Source organism: Rhinoraja longicauda, chromosome 33 (genome assembly GCF_053455715.1).
Source record: "Rhinoraja longicauda isolate Sanriku21f chromosome 33, sRhiLon1.1, whole genome shotgun sequence".
NCBI classification, from domain to species: domain Eukaryota; kingdom Metazoa; phylum Chordata; class Chondrichthyes; order Rajiformes; family Arhynchobatidae; genus Rhinoraja; species Rhinoraja longicauda.
Genome location: NC_135985.1, coordinates 19,420,847 through 19,435,902, shown reverse-complemented (window position 1 = coordinate 19,435,902; position 15,056 = coordinate 19,420,847). Strand labels below are relative to the sequence as shown.

At 43.7% G+C, this 15,056-nt stretch overlaps 1 protein-coding gene across 3 annotated transcripts in view; it reads left to right on the top strand.

Annotated features, from left to right (window-relative positions):
* anp32a (acidic (leucine-rich) nuclear phosphoprotein 32 family, member A) overlaps positions 1-15,056 on the top strand; it is a 36,126-nt gene that overhangs the window by 1,914 nt on the left and 19,156 nt on the right. The gene's annotated exons all lie outside the window — the stretch shown is intronic.

Sequence of the window (15,056 nt, the reverse complement as noted above, 5' to 3'; positions counted from 1 at the left end):
GGAACGAGGAGAGAGGGGGGAGGAGAGGAGAGAGAGGGGGAGAGGAGAGGAGAGGGAGGGGGAGAGGAGAGGAGAGGGAGGGGGAGAGGAGGGAGGGAGGGGGGAGAGAGAGAGAGGAGAGACAGTGTGAATGTCGGCGATGATGAATCAACAACAAAAAAAACAAATGCAGGCTTGGTTGTTAAAGTTTGCTGCCTAAGGTGGTCCCCGGCTGCCATTTTGTTGCGTGGAGGGCTGCGATGTTTGTTTGTTTGTGCCGAACGTTCCCGTTTGGAATTTGGAACCGCGAGGGATTCCATCCAACTCGCAACTTCGCAATGGCTACATTCGTGCTCTTGCGGGGTCACCAGGGTCCTCCCTTCCCTCCCCTCGCCTCCCCTCCAACCACCGCTGGAGGCTTGCAAATCGCTCATTATATAAGCAGGCGGAAGATTTTCACCTTTCATGCATATTGTGTGATTTTTTAGATTTTTTAATTGTTATATATTTGCAGTATTCCTCGATTTTGAAATGCTGGTTTACTTCCATTAAACAGCCCCTGTCATATTTTGGGCGTGTTATTTTTTAAAAATGTTGAGTGAAGATACAAATTAATAATATAAGAAAATAACTGCAGATGCTGCTACAAATCGATTTATTCACAAAATGCTGGAGTAACTCAGCAGGTCAGGCAGCATCTCGGGAGAGAAGGAATGGGTGACGTTTCGCGAAACGTCACCCATTCCTTCTCTCCCGAGATGCTGCCTGACCTGCTGAGTTACTCCAGCATTTTGTGAATAATACAAATTAATAATCTTTAAAAAAAAAAAAAAAAGAAAGTGTAAGAGAATAACTGCAGATGCTGGTACAAATCGAAGGTATTTATTTCACAAAATGCTGGAGTAACTCAGCAGGTCAGGCAGCATCTCAGGAGAGAAGGAATGGGTGACATTTCGGGTCGAGACCCTTCTTCAGACTTTTAAAAAAGAAATATGCGTCTTGCGTTACTTAGTCTTGAGGTAAACGCCTTGTACTTGAAGTATTGAGGTAAAGTCCTAAGATAACTTCTCCCAAACGTTTTTCTCGTGAGCTCTTAAGTTTTAAACGTGTTTAAAACAAAGCGGTTATATAATTGTACTGCGATTTAAAGGCTATATTGTGATCCATTTATGCATTAATAAACACTGCAAATCAAGCAGGAGCAATGAAGCCTGTAATTTGACCGTCTCAGCATCTAAGTATGTTTAAGATGTTGCAAGCACTGCTTGTCTGGCCTTGGTGCACCTGTTTGTTCTTTTGTTTTTATAGTGTTCATTTGTTTGTGTGGTTTGTCCTTGTAATACTTCACCTTGGTGTCCATGCAACGTGGGTGCGAGTGTCTAGAACCTTTGTTTCCAGTGAAGTTGGAGTGACGATACTGATTATAAAAACAACGCAAATAATTCAGCACATCGGGCAACGCTGGCAGAGAGAGAAGCCAAGTTTCTATGTGTGCTGCACATTCTTAATCACGGCTCTGTGTTGCAAGGAAGTAATTTCGATAATTGAAATGCAGCATGTTACTGAAGAGTCCCAGCAGATGATGATGGGGCATACTGGTCAAATTATGACCCGTTTGGATTGTCGAGAGTTTTAATTGTCGTAACACCAACAACGGAACAATGAAATTCTTGCTTGCTGCAGCTTAACGTGCCCTTAAATGCAATAACACACGTTATGTAATACTCTGATATACGAGTGACCGTAATAGTGCAAAAATGAAGCCTCGTGCAGCCACAACCATGGAAAGAAGTATTGTTTATTGCAGAAAACCGTAGTTTGAATTGACCACTCCTGAGGTCAGCTTTTTATGACCAGCTCTAAAATATCCCTCAACCGATGAACATTGGAAAGCTATGGTGGTTAGTGGAATGGGCTGTGTGCCGTCAGCCAGTTCCCTGGACGGAAGGGGTGACTGTTTCATTTTATACTGTGCTCGGAGATTTTGAGAGGAAGATTGTTGCAGTAACCTCCCAAGCCGGACTTGTTTTCTCAACTGGTTTAACGGTGGAGGATTTAATTAATGTGGTAGATGACTGTTTTTATGAAATTGGATTTTAAATAAACCATGTGCTGTTCCACTTTCTTTGTTTGAGCATGGGGCATTTCTGGTGTGATCAGTGTTTATCGGCCTGAACTGCTTGGAAATCCTAGAATCCAGGTGTACAGGCACACCTGTAGTAAAGTTTGGTGGTTCTGTGATTTTGAGCAGTGTTGATGTCGGAGTGCTGTTATATTGCCACCTCTGGTGGTGTGTGATGTTGATGTTAACAGATTCATGCACCTGTTAACTTGATTAGGGCAGGTGGGGGTTGTTGTGGGTGTAGATCGTGCTATAAAGATGGATAGATTCTTGATTAGTACAGGTGCCAAAGGTTATGGGGAGCAGGAGACTGGGGTTAGGAGGGAGAGATAGATCAGCCACGATTGAATGGCAGAGTAGACTTGATGGGCCGAATGGCCTAATTTCACTCCTATCACTTGGGAACAGTGGTCTGGATGGTTTGCTGCTAAATTGGCTCTGTTGACTTTGCCTAGAAGGTGAGTGTGGTACTACCATTCATGCATTGGGACTATCCCACCACATTCCTGAATGGTCCTCGGGTATGATGGATGACCAGGGGAAATGAGAGATGAGATGTCACTGAATGCCTAGCCTCTGATCTGTTCATATTGGTTTTTGGAATTGGTCGGGATAATTCTTCGTGGCCTGTTGCATAACAACGTGTCATCCAGGATGGTAGCGGGCTTTGCAATGTTGACACAACATTTTTGGGAGAGAGCTGGGTGTGGGATTAGGTGTCTTTGCATGCCGCATGCTTCTCATCTGCATGGCTTGCCATCGTCAGTGAATTTACGCATTCTTGCCTTTTATGGCACGAATGTCTTGCATGAAGAAATTGAAGACTGTGTTGGTGAAATCCTGTCGCAATGTCCTACGGCTGTGATCAGTTGCCCATCAACCACGACCAGCTTCGTACTCTGTAGTTTATGGCCCAACCCGCGCCATACCCCTCTTCCTGGCCAACCCTGATTCCTATTGACTTAAGTCTTGCCGATGCACCTAATTCTGTACACTTTGTATTTCTCATTTTATCAAGGAGGCCATTCGGCCTGTTGAGTCAATGTCAACTCTTGAACAAAACCCATTTAGCTGCCCGCAACCCATTTTCTCTCTCTCCCCTGTTGTCTACCTGTACCAAGTCATGGATCGCTCTGAAATTTATCTCTCGTTAGTGTTGCTGTCTGAACCCAGGGGGGTGTGTCAAAACCCTAACTCCGCATTGGGTCTTGTCGCTACTTGTTGCCATATGTGACTCCTTTCAACACTTTTAAATGTCCAGGTTGGATTTGTACTGCTTCTGTGGTATACAATCTAATAATGAACAAATGTGCCATGAAATTCTTGGCAGTGAAATACAGAGCTATTATTTTACTAGCTTAGGAAGCATATGTTTTTAGAACATCACTTGAGTCTTGTGCCTTATTGCACCTTGAACAGTGTTGTCTGAATTTTATTTTGGTGGTGTGTAAAATTTCATTGGTGCACGTTTTTGCTTTGACTACTTTAGGATGCAATGGCTGCAAAGAGGCAGGCTGGATGCAATGGCTGCAAAGAGGCAAGCATTCACATCCTTGTAAAATATTGTGATGAGGCACGTAATATTACTGCAAGGCAAGACTTAGAGATGGCCTCAACAGTTCTGTTACCTCCTGTTCTGGCCTCTTCAGCACTCGGTTACACTTAATGATTGCTTTCACTTCAGTTGCCAAGGTTGTACGCTTTGGAATTCCTCCCTTAAACCCCTCTGTTATTTATCTCCATTTTGATCCTGCTGTTGAAACTCTTCTCCATGATTAAGCTGTTGCCACCTTCTCTGATGTTTGACAAGGCTGTTGTCAAATGTTGTGGGCAAATGGAAGCCTTGGGCTGTTTAACTGCATTAAACCCAGAGTATGAATGTGATATGTGCACACTTTGACTGATTCCCTAGCAAAAGAATTTGGAACATTTTGTTTTGCATTTTGGAGTTGTGAAATTGGTGACCTGGGGTTGACTGGATATTTCAATGTGTTTCAAATTCAGCTGGGCACTATATGGATTTATTTTTCGCTAAGTAAAGGCCAATCACCGTTTATTCTGAGTAATAGAGTGGCCTGAACTCGGAGCGTTTATTAATGTAAAGCGTGGCATCATATGTGGATGGATTGCCCTACATTGGGAAGTACAGCACTTTCCCTTTCAGCCTCTGAGTGGCAACATCTAGTTCTGTCAAGATTGCTTGTGACATTGTAATCAGCTTCACATTTGACTCCACTGCCACTGCCAGCCTCCCTTTGCCCCCTTTCCAGTGAAGTACCAGTTATGATGCCCATTTATGTCACATTTGCTCTCAACATCTGCAATCAGAGTGTAAGAGGGTTGCATATGCTTGTACCCGGAGGCATTTTGTCAGAGAACACTTCTTAGAATTGGACAGAATTGCGTAACTGTGATCACTCCATCTAACTGGTCTTCGCTACTCAACATTTTATTTGTGTGTGTGTAGCTCCGTCTTAAATCAACCTACTTCACGGAGCATATCTTTCTAGATCTACTGCCTTACAGCTCCTGTCAGGTGGGTTCCATCCTGACCTCAGGTGGTGTCTTTGTAGAGGTTGCACGTTTCCCCTCGGGCCACTCAAGGGCCCCTCGGTCACCTCGGACATTTCCTCTTCTCCCCTCGTCTCTTGAGCAGAAGATACAAAAGTTTAAAAGTAGGGAAACCAGATTCAAGGGCAGCTTCTTCCTTGCTTTTATCAGACTCTTGAACAGATATCTCGTATGCTAACAATGAATTTCCAGCCTGCCTCTTTGCAGCCATTGCATTCTTTTATCTACACTTTGGACATGTTTATTTTGCGCTGTCAGGTGTATTTGCGTATAGAATGATCTGCCTGGACATCACACAAACATGTTTCACTGTATCTGACAATGATAATTGTACAGTGAATATAATAAAGCTTGTGTTCCCTTTGGGTGTTTCTTGTTTCCTCCCACATGCCAAACATGTTGGGGTTCGTAGGATAATCGCTTTAGTGTGGAATCTCTGGGTAGTTGATGAGAATGTAAGGAGAATAAAATGGGATCGATATAAACTGGTGCTTGACGGTTGGTATGGACTGTACGATCTGAACTGTTTCAGGCGGTAGGTAGTCCAATTTGCCTGCTCCCTGTCAATGCCCAAGAGCCCAGAGACCATCCTTGCTGGGTAATTGTTCCATGTACTGCGATCAAAAGAAAGGGGCTTTGATTTAATCTGTTGGAATTGAAATCCAACTCCGCCCTGTGGTTTGAGAAAGTGGTGTATCCTCTACAAAAGAGAAGGTAACGTGGAATAAGTGCTTTCAAAAAGTCTTGCAGAAAGGTGACATTAAAATGCTGTAAACACTCAGTCGGCCAACCAGTGACTCGGAGAGAGAAACGGTCAATGTTTTGGGTTTGTGTTTCTCATCCCATTTTGATTTAACCAACCTCCCAAATGGCTTTGTGAATTCTTCAAGTTCAGCTGGATCACTACACTTTCTATCAATCTGAATTGGAAATACAGTCTGGGGGTGGTAAATAACAAATCTTTTGTCTCCACCCTGACCTTTCCTAGCAAAACACATTCGCCTCTTACCGAATATTTTGAAGTTTCTTCCCATGAGATGGTCATAGTGACAAACCAAAGTGTGTTTCTTTCATTTCCCCCAGGAATAATTGCAAACTACAACCAGCCTTGAATGGAAGCTATTGTTAGTAAGCATGGACTTCATTGTTAATTCTGAATTTGCATAGTCAAGTTGTTTGGTGGGGGGGGGGGTAGTGAAGAGTGAAGAAAAAGCTATTTTATTGCTTAGCACAAAAAAAACCCAGCTGCAAACCCATCCCAGATTGTTAAATCTTTTGAGGATTTTTGTGGCGTAGATTTTAATGTTGTTTAAGAATGTTGGTTATTTCCATTCATTGTTATATAATAACTTTTAATCAACGGCAGGTTTTACTTTCTCTTTAGATGTGAAGAGTTAAGTTTATCAAACTTGCAAACTGAAAATTTGGGAATGGGAAGATGGAACAAAGGAGAGGTCTGTGTTACATGGATGGCCGGAGAGATTCAGTGATGGGGAAGGGGAAAGGAGGTCCAGTCTTGAAAGGTCACGACCCAAAACACGGTCTGTCCGTTCCTCTCTACAAATGCTGCCTGACCTGCTTGTTTTTGCTTTGTTGCTTTGCGAAAGAAAGCCAGCAGGCATTTTAAGTGAAAGTGGCAGGACCATTGTGTTGTTACGGAGCCTAGAAAGCTGCATGCGCCTTGGTGAAGGACAAAGTAACGATGTTCAAGTTTGCATTGTCCTTCATTAGTGAAGAAGGTGAGGGCAGTGGGTCTGAGATGAAGAATTATATGCTTTGACAAAGAGATTGCAAAGAGCATTACCTCGGCATATTGCCGTTCTTGGGACTTGGCGTTAAATTCAATGATTTCAGATAAGCAGCCTTTTCAGTTTGTTTCAAAACTGGCTGGTTTGGTTAAAAGGCGATCACCTATAAGTTTAAACTTTGATTTTCCTTTTTCTACTGATACTCCCTGACCTGTTGCTTTTATTTCAGACTTCCAGCATCTGCAGTTTTGTCCCTCAATTCCAACATGTTTCCTTCTATTTTGATTAGTGATAGAGGCCTCAGTTGTGCATGTGGTGCAGTCATGCACTCAATGGAAGTGCTTGTGAAGTGACCACCAAACTAAGGTGAAGGCTGCAATCGGGATGCGATTGAAGTAAAGTGCTGTTTCACCTGGGAACTGTGTTTTGGCTCCAGGCATTAACAAAGTAGGAGGTGGTAGGTACACATTTTTGTTTGCTGCTGAGACGGGAATGATGGGGTGAGTGCCAGATTTCCATTGAGGAATTCCATTGCGTACCTTTTGGAATGCAAGTAGAAGCCGATATGTTTCGACATCAACTCGATGATACCAGAAAATTGAGGAGGAGAGCTATCTGTTCCATGCTTGAATCTAGATTTTGGGTAGGATGAGGATGGGAATGGTTGAGGGTACAGTCATAGAGTGGTACTGCGTGGAAACAGGCCCTTTGGCCCAACATGTCCACATGTCCCTGCTACACTAGTCCCATCTGCCTGCGTTTGGTCCCATACCCCATTGAAGTGTGAAGAATGGACTGGACTTGATGAAATTGGCCCTTGGCGAATTAGAACGAGATTTCATTTTCCCCTTGGACTTCGATGGTCATTACGAATTATTTTGACTCCCCAACTTTTTTAAATAAAACCAACTGATAATGATCTATCAATCTTCGAGTTGAGGCTCGGGCAATGAAAGGCGGAAGACCTGACCTGTCTCCAAAAAGTCAGTATGTAGACTGAACTAGACCATTTCTAACTTGAGGATTTAAAAAAAAATTGGCAGCATCTATGTAGGAAACTAGCTGTGTTCTCGTACACAGTGGTTGAATCATATTTAATCAAGTAAATGATTTGTATTCTGAATAGGCAGTGACTGCAGGAATTTCAGTTTGGGAAGCAGCCAAACTGTTGGACATTATATCTTGCACAAGGAGGCAGAATTGGTTACAACTTTGTGCACATTGTGATGGAATTTTGATCTAGGTACATTTTTTGGAACATGGTCAAATAATCTTGTTGGTTGTGGAAATGTTACCATGAAAGGAATGAACATGCTGCTGTTCTGCCTCATTATCCGTTGCTTGGGAAGAAATTGTGGTCCAGAATCCAGGTAGTGTGTGGCCTGTGCAAAGTGAGTTGCCTCTTTGGTGTAGCCAAGTATATTTTTCCAAGATAAAATTGTGAAAGATGTTTAAACTTTCTCCGGTCCTTTGATTTTGATTTTGGAAAATGCAGAAGGAATCCAAAATCGGCATGATTCTGAGCTCATTCATAAATATTAAGATTTCGTTCTGCTATTGAAAATCAAAATAGCTGCAGGTGCTAAAAAATTGAAATAAATATTGAACATTCAGCAGATTATGCAGCATTGTTTTAAATGAAAGACTCTTTGACATAAATATTAATTATTTTTCTTATTCCACAGGTGTTGTCTGACATGCTGAGTATTTACAGCATTTTGTTTTCATTCTGATAAGGAAATTCCTATATATATATATATACATATATAGCCTTTTGAAGAATTTAATTGTTCGATGTCTCTTTTGTAATTGGAAATGTAAACCTTTTGTAATGTAACAAAGAGCAGGATAATGAGGTGGAAATAATAGTTGAGAAAGTAGAGTTGGAGGTACCAAGATTGGGATCACGTTTTCACTGGCTGGTTGACCTCTTTTCACCGTCTCCCGCCCTTTCCCAAGGAGTTGTCAGACTAAAATTTAAGTAAGCAGTTTCACTTCCAATTTGTAGACCCGCCATTTGCTAGATCTTTGGGTTGTGTACGGTGGTCAAGGGGGGTTATTGGAAGGCTGATGGCTACTTGAAGCTAACCAACAAAGATGTGACATGTGTTCAATGCTAAGCTGTTGATCACCAAGATTATCCTGATATACAAGTTTTAAGAACACGTGCAGGCAAAGGAACTGCAGATGCTGATTTAAAACAAAACGCTGGAGTAACTCAGCGGGACAGGCAGCATCTCTGGAGAGAAAGAATGGGTGACGTTTCGGGTCGAAACCCTTCTTCAGACTTTAAGAACACATGGTCTGTTCAGACCCAGGTCTCTAAAATCATAGATAGACTCAAAATGCCGGAGTAACTGAGAGGGTCATGCAGCATCTCTGGAGAAAAGGAATAGGCAACATTGCTGCCTGACCTGGTGAGTTACTCCAGCATTTTGTGTCGATCTTTGGTGTAAACCAGCATCTACAGTTCCTTCTTACACATTTTATCTTCCAAATCTTAGGCTAGAATCAAACAAAACATTCCTGATAATGTTGAACATTTATGGTTGTTACAACTTAGCATTTTAAGTCTACTGACTGCTTTTTAGAATAACAAGAGGCAAAGTGACATCGGGGAAATGCTGTGAATTCTTTGCCTATTAGTCTGTGTCGGTGCAGAGAGAGGCAGAACTAATCCTCCGTCTGCATGATTTTCTTCACTGGGCAGCGCAAAATCAGATATTTTCAGTTGCAGTGGGAGAGATGGTGAAAATAAAGTCAATATCTCCGATTAGGCTGGAGACCAAGAGACCTAATGGGTCAAGCATTGGTGGTGACTGCTGAGAGAGGAGGCTGAAGTGTGGAACCACAGCTGACTGAAGGAGATGTCGATAGAGGCACAAGACTACCCCTGGTTTATGGAGCAAAACAACTGCTGGGGGAACTTGGTGGGTTAGGCCGTATCTGTGGGAGCGAATGGCATAGTCGACATTTCTCGTTGAAACCTGCACCAGGAGATGCAATAGAACTTGAGACGGATAAAGTACAGAGAGAGAGAGAGAGGAAGAGAGAAGAGAGAAGAGAGAGAAGAGAGAGAAGAGAGAGACTTACTTACTTACTTACTTACTTACTTACTTACTTACTTACTTACTTACTTACTTACTTACTTACTTACTTACTTACTTACTTACTTACTTACTTACTTACTTACTTACTTACTTACTTACTTACTTACTTACTTACTTACTTACTTACTTACTTACTTACTTACTTACTTACTTACTTACTTACTTACTTACTTACTTACTTACTTACTTACTTACTTACTTACTTACTTACTTACTTACTTACTTACTTACTTACTTACTTACTTACTTACTTACTTACTTACTTACTTACTTACTTACTTACTTACTTACTTACTTACTTACTTACTTACTTACTTACTTACTTACTTACTTACTTACTTACTTACTTACTTACTTACTTACTTACTTACTTACTTACTTACTTACTTACTTACTTACTTACTTACTTACTTACTTACTTACTTACTTACTTACTTACTTACTTACTTACTTACTTACTTACTTACTTACTTACTTACTTACTTACTTACTTACTTACTTACTTACTTACTTACTTACTTACTTACTTACTTACTTACTTACTTACTTACTTACTTACTTACTTACTTACTTACTTACTTACTTACTTACTTACTTACTTACTTACTTACTTACTTACTTACTTACTTACTTACTTACTTACTTACTTACTTACTTACTTACTTACTTACTTACTTACTTACTTACTTACTTACTTACTTACTTACTTACTTACTTACTTACTTACTTACTTACTTACTTACTTCCCTACCAACCATATCATATATATACAGCCGGAAACAGGCCTTTTCGGCCCTCCAAGTCCGTGCCGCCCAGCGATCCCCGTACATTAACACTATCCTACACCCACTAGGGACAATTTTTTTTACATTTACCCAGCCAATTAACCTACATACCTGTACGTCTTTGGAGTGTGGGAGGAAACCGAAGATCTCGGAGAAAACCCACGCAGGTCACGGGGAGAACGTACAAACTCCTTACAGTGCAGCACCCGTAGTCAGGATCGAACCTGAGTCTCCGGCGCTGCATTCGCTGTAAAGCAGCAACTCTACCGCTGCGCTACCGTGCCGCCTTACTTACTTACTTACTTACTTACTTACTTACTTACTTCTGACCTATTTGGATACAAGCCACAAAGTCGAGTTATGGGAAATCATTGGATTCCGTGCGGATTTCAGCGGTGCACCCAGTCAGAAGATGTGCTGCTCATCTTTGAGCCTCAACAGAAGTGTGTAAAGAGGCTGAAGACAAAAGTTAAAGGAATGCAGCCGAAAGCTTGTTAATCTTTCCGTACCAAACGCAGAGGTGCTGCAACACTGCCCAATCCGCAATCGTGGGTGACTTCGAATGCAATACGTTGCATTTAAAAAGAAGTACAAGTCTTGCTTCACCCAGGGGTGTTGGGGGGCCTGGATGTGGGAGGAAGTGAAAGACAAGCGTGCGATTATATAAGGAAGTGCTGTGAGAAGGGAGCGTAGGTGTAGTGACGATGGAAGAATAAAGTGAACGATGTCTTCAGAATATTGGAGATGAGTGGCTGTTTTACTAATGACTGCAGTTTAAAGAACACAGTGTAGATGGTGCAATTGTTCAATTGTTCTTGCACAAATTGCAACTTTTATGCATATACTTTCCAAAGTCAGGTAATTTCTGTATTTATCAGATACAGCTTGATGTTGAGCCACATAGAAGTACTAAAACAGGTGCCCCAAAGATTTGGGCAAAGAGGTGGGGGTTTTGAAGCAGTGACTCAGAGGGGAGGGATGACTCGGAGTGGAGTGTGGTGGAGGGAGCTAAAGACAATGGGGTTTAATATTATTCAGGCGACCAGAGATGAAAGAGCATGGACCTTGGGAAGGTTGTATTAGAGCAGGTTAGAGTTGGATGGAGAAATAAAAGTTCAGATTTGAAAATGCGGTTGCTGCCAGCCTGAAGCAGGTGTCAGTAAACATGGCAGCGGTGGCGTGAGTTCGGTGTATGGAGGTGAAGTTTTTTTTTAAACTTCAGGGTAAGGGTCCTCCTGCTCCTTAAACGTAATTGTTTATCAATCAGACAGTGCCTTTGCTTTTGTAACCTAACCTTTTGTGATATTAGTTTCCCAGGAGTTGAGGTAACTCAGCTAATGGGTGAGTCGCTGACAAAAAAAAAATGTTGTGACCTTGGGGTTTGGTGGAGCAGGTGATGTTTTTGTGCTGCTGGACTGAGAATTGAGACAACCCAGACTTTTGGCTGGTGTGGAGCGTTCTTTGTGAACGGTTTGGGTAACGTTGAACCATTTCCTGTTTGGTGTGAAGCTGCCTCCCAGACAAGTGCTGCAGGAAGTGGGAGGAAAAGCTTTTGCTTCGGTTTACATTTTTTATTCGTGAATGTAGACTTTAGAGATACTGTGCGGAAACAGCCCCTTCGGCCCACCGAGTCCGTGCTGACCGATGGTCACCCCGTTGTACTAGCACTGTCTTGCATACACTAGGGACAGTTTACAATTTTACCAAGCTAATTAGCCCTCAAACCTGTACGTCTTTGGAATGTGGGAGCAAACCGGAGCACCCGAACAATACCCACAAGGTCACAAACTCCAAACAGACAGCACCCGTAGTCAGGATCGAACCCAGGTCTCTGGTGCTGTAAAGCAGCAACTCTAACGCTGCACACTGTGTTACCCTAATAGGTGGAAATAAAATAATTTCAGCAGTGTAACTTTGGGTTTAGTTACACCACACTTCGCATAGCCTTTGTTTTCCGCGCCTTGCGCTCTCTCTGCGTGATAGTCAACTTTCTGCTTGAAAGATCGTTTCTCGCCATCCCGAGTTGTAAAATATTTTGCCTTTATTTCACAAAACTCGTTTCAAAATATTTTCCGCGAGCAATTGTTACTTTGTGGAGAATTTGGAACGGGGAGTTCTGGAAATGGTTGAAGAAATGCTTGTGCTCAAAGTTTCTGTTGCACAAATGCTAATGAAAACTCACATCAACAGCTTCCCTCATTCTAGGCACATGAGAGGCAGCACTTTGCAGAATTGGGACCCGATAGTCCTGTGGAAATTTTGAATGGTTTGCAGTAACTTGGTCGTACTGAATATGAGAGTGGCCTCGTTCTGAACATTAAATTAATGTGGGCATAAAAGATTGATTGGTATGGGATTTTAACGATTCATCTATAAGAAATAAAGAACTAAAGTGTCCTCTGGTCCTGCAAGCTGCTCTATCATTCAACAAGATCATAGCTGATGCATCTTTTCTCATTTGTTTCCCTGCTCTACACTTGCACTAATTCCCCCGCTGATTGATAAATCGCTCAGCTTTGAACGTATTCCTGGATTTGATCACAGCTTTGTGGAGTAAGGAATTCCACAGGCCATTTGGCCCTCCGGGTGAAGAAATTCTTCCTAATCTTGCTCTTAAAGAGCACCCCCCCTTTTTTGGGGTCATGACCAAATTGCAAGAGAAAAATGAAAGAAGATTAGACTTTATTGCCTTCCATCACTGAGGAACGTGGGGAATCCGCTGTGGTGGATATTCATGTTAACTTTTATGGAGTTGTGTGTCTTGTTGTGTTTTTTTAAAGTGTGGCTGTGTGGTAATATGAATATCGCTACCTTAATTGGTACACGTGACAATAAAAGAACTTTGACCTCTGGTCCTGATCTGCATGAGGGGAAACATTCTCCTTGCATTTACCCTGTCAAGCCATGACAGTATGTTTCAATACCACCTCCATCCACGCATTGGCCAGTGAGTGGTGCCTTCTGCAGAACTGCAGGGAATTTGCCAGTTGTCATAGGTTGAGATCACTCTCTGGTTGATGAATGTAAGCAGTACGTTCCCTGAAGTGTCACGTGTGAATGTTTTGTTTCTACATTGCCATTCAGCCCAATTCTTAAGGCCAACATCCACCCAGTCGGTGGCTTGCTTCAGCCCATTGCAGAGTATTTGGGAGTGGACCAAAAACCTGGTTGGATCAGGAGTCCTGCTGCGCATTTCCAGCACTTTAGTTTTTACGCCACTGTGCCCATTGTCTTCTCCTTCAACGTCCCATTGGGATATCCTGCTGCTACTTACCCTTGAGTGCTCAGCCTCAGAACACGAGCAACATGCCAGCCTTTATTACTCCAGCATTTTGTGGAGAAGCTGCCTGCTACGCTGAGTTACTCCAGCATTTTGCGCTCTCATTCCCATGCTGACATATTTGTGTCCTGGGGCCGCCTCCACTGCCAGAGTGAGGCCACATGCAAACTGGAGGAACGGCACCTCGTTCTGCTTGGGTGGCCTGCAACCTAACAGTTTGAACATTGAATTCTCCAATTATAAGTAACTAACCCATAAACAGCCCCTCGACCCCCTCCCCTGACCCCTGTCTGACCTTGCATCAGTTTTCCACCTGGATTTGTTCTGGTCTCACAATTGGCAACGTTTCTATCTACGGGCTTCACAATTGGCAACTCTTTATACTTTTGGACTTACACCTATCTTCATCTCTGACCTTTCTCCAACGATCTGCCTATAGGGGGATTGCATGCAAGGTCAAAGTGCATGGCCCCCCGGAGTCGCTCATGCCTTCTGGAGGACATGGCATCTTCCGGCATACACTAGTAACACATGCAACACGTACGTTCTTACGCCACAAAAGGCACACTTTTGTGCTGTAGGGGAAGAGGAACCTGGAGAAGGGCTGCCACTCCCACGGGCACAAGAAGCAGCTGGGAAGTTGCCTGGCCAGCCGGCAGGAGAAGGGGTAACTTGGCCGGGAAGGGAGGCAGAGAGGCAGCCGGCTGGGGGAGAAGAGGAGGAGGAAAGGACGGGGTTGAGCGAGCTGGGAGAGGAGCGGGGCGAAGAACCCAAGCCGAGGGGCCTGGAGGTCTGCTGGGGCAGAAGCAGTGAGGTCGAAGGGCCCAGGTAGGAAGGGCTCGACGGCCTTGGAAGTGGAGGAGGAGGAGCAGCGGAGTGTCGAGCCCGAAGAGGAGGAGGAAGAGGCCGATCAATAGCGTAGGCCGAGCAGCACCGAGAGCTGGGCTGGGAGCCGAGGCGGAGGACCAGGCCACGGCTCTGCTCGGCGGCCCAGGCCTCGAGGTGTCAAGTGGACACGGAGCCCGGCTGACGGAGGTGGCGAGCGGGGAGAAGGGCTGGAGGGCCAGCAGGAGCGGCGAAGGGCCGAAGAACTGCAGGAAGCGAGGCGCGGAGCAGGGGCGGCGAGCCTGGAGGAGCGAGGAGCGCAGGAACGGGGAGAGGTGACGGGACGCTCGGAGCGCCGGGAGAGAGCCTGAGAAGCGCTGATGGGTGAAGACGGGGGAAGCCGAGCTGCAGCAAAGTGCAGCCGCAGCATTTGACTGCAACATCCTCTCATCAGTACTGACAGATAGTACTGCCGCCTAGCCCGCTGAGTTACTCCAGCAATTATGGGGTCTTGTCTTTGTCAACCTTTATTTTGGACTAGACTGTAAAGGAGGAAGACAGGTTAACTGGGCCAGGCATCTATTTTGACTATGTGGTCTGTCCAGTGTACACGGATGCTCGGATTCCCGGCACCAT